Below are 2429 nucleotides of genomic sequence, written 5' to 3'. Positions count from 1 at the left end.
CATTGTAAATAACTTCAATAATCAAACTCCTCAAAACAGCCTCTCCAAAGCCAAAATGTTGAAAATCATTTACGTAACTGAAAAACAAGACCAATGTTATCATCTTCTTGATGAATAAAGCTATGCATATTTGGCGAGATACAGCGTTTTATTTTCACCACAGGTGAATTACTTTGCAAGCTGGGAATCGGGGAACATGGCAGCAAAGACTTTTTTTTTTTCAGACCACTTTTTCCTCATTAGATTTAAATGAATTATGCCTCATCACAGTATGGAGAACCCACAGTATCTCTGCCTATTGGGTCTCTGGTGGTAAAATGAAGCTTTTCAAAGCCGACTGAGAGGTGGCGTCTGAATTTGTACCTTTAGCTCGTGCTCCGAACAACGCAGGGATTAGCCTCGCCCCGCTGTGGCTAGCTGCCGCCGCATACCGCTGGTGCTTAACTCTTCTCATATGCGCCTCAACTGCTTTGAGACCTATGGTCCCTAAGGAAACAGTCGTTTTTACGAAATTTGCACGTTGCCTTATTGTTATTGTCAGCGGGGGCCAACCACTTCCTAAATGAATCCTCCTCCATCCATTTGTAATTGAATTTGCACTTTCCCATCTTTGCTTTTCGAACCGCACTTTGACAACCACCGCGCGTACTGGCTGCACGCAGGCCGACGTCAGTCTGTCGCTGACCGTAAAACGGCTATTAATCGCCGATCTCTCATTTACGACGGTATTTGTACTAAGTTAAACAAATACACACTATGTTTTACCGTCATCCACTGAGCTTTCCCATCGGCATTAAATGCACCGTCTGGAAATTTAATACCTACAGCAAATTTATGGTAAATTTAAGACAATTTAAGACCTTAATTACCCGGATTTTAATTTAAGACTTTTTAAGACTTTTTAAGGACCCGCGGGAACCCTGTCTGGGACTAGGCTTAAGCCATGTCTGTGAAACTGGCCCTCTGTGTTCTTACATTAATGATTATTATGCATCCACCCTGGCGATAGCCACAGCCGGCATATTGTTTTCGGGTGGTCTTTCCGTCCATATGTATGTACATCCGTCTATTCCATTCTTGTAGACACAATATCTCAGTAACGTCTTGATGGAACTTCTTCAAATTTGGCACAAACATTTACTCTGACTTAAGGATGAACTGATTAGATTTTGGTGGTCAAAGATTAAGGTCACGGTGAACTCACAAAACAGTTTTTAGCCATGACTCACACTTCACACTATTCACACACTATTATTCTATATGATTCTGGATAAACAGGTATGTAACCTGTAACTACTCTAAGTGGAGGAGGCAGACAACTGAGAGGCGGTAATTCTAGTTCATTAAAGGGGACATATTATGCTCCTTTTCAACAAGTTTGAATAAGTCTCAGAGGTCCCTAAAACATGTCTTTGAAGCTTCTTGCTAAAAAATCCACTCCGATCTTATATTTCAGCATGCCTGTAAACCCCTCTTTTTCAGCCCTGTTCAGAACAGGCTGTTTCTGTGTCTATAGCTTTAAATGCAAATGAGCTGTGCCTGACCACGCCCCTCTTCGGAAGGGGATGCCGTTTGGGCTTCTGGCACCATGCTCTAATGCAGGGGTCACCAACCTTTTTGAAACTGAGAGCTACTTCATGGGTACCGAGTAATACGAAGGGCTACCAGTTTGATACGCTCTTCTGAAATAACAAATTTGCTCAGTTTGCCTTTAATTATACATTATTAATAATGATTAATGATACTCATCTATGTGAAGACACTGATCACGTTAATGATTTCTCACAATAATTATCAACAATGACAACAAGGTGGGAAACAGATATCAATATTCAGAACTTTATTAATCTCTCTATTGTTAAATTTTCAGATGATCACTTACATTTCATAGGAAAAATGTCCCATTTTCACTAGCCACTGACAAACCCTTTTAACAAACCATGAACTATGTTGCACCATGTTCAAAAAAGTTATCAATTATGTAATGTTAAAGAAAAATCAACTTACATATTTTTAAATAAATCTTTTCACATTTTGACCTAATGATCAAATCTGCGGCATTTTTAACAAAATTATAACTGTTAGATGTCACGAACACACTTTTAAATTGAACACAATTCTTCAATATTTTAATTCAAATTTGCCATGGCACTACCATGTTGCTACTGACAACATCTGGTATCTGTTTCTTTGTTAGTGGGAAGACTGGCATTGCATGCTGTTCACCAGTGTACTGTAATCTGGTTTGTAACTTGACACTGCAACTGTGAGTGAGTCTTTCAGATGTGCATCAGTGAGGCTTGTTCTGTGTTTGTTCTTGATGAAGTTCATGTCAGAAAACGCTGATTCACAGAGATAGGTTGAACCAAACAGGCTGGCAACCTTCATAGCTGCTGTGCATACACCACTGTACTTCTCTGTGTCAACAA

Source organism: Seriola lalandi, unplaced genomic scaffold (genome assembly GCF_002814215.2).
Source record: "Seriola lalandi dorsalis isolate HSWRI2012SDOR001 ecotype SW California unplaced genomic scaffold, Sedor1 jcf7180002054853, whole genome shotgun sequence".
NCBI classification, from domain to species: domain Eukaryota; kingdom Metazoa; phylum Chordata; class Actinopteri; order Carangiformes; family Carangidae; genus Seriola; species Seriola lalandi.
This window is presented reverse-complemented; position numbering follows the sequence as displayed.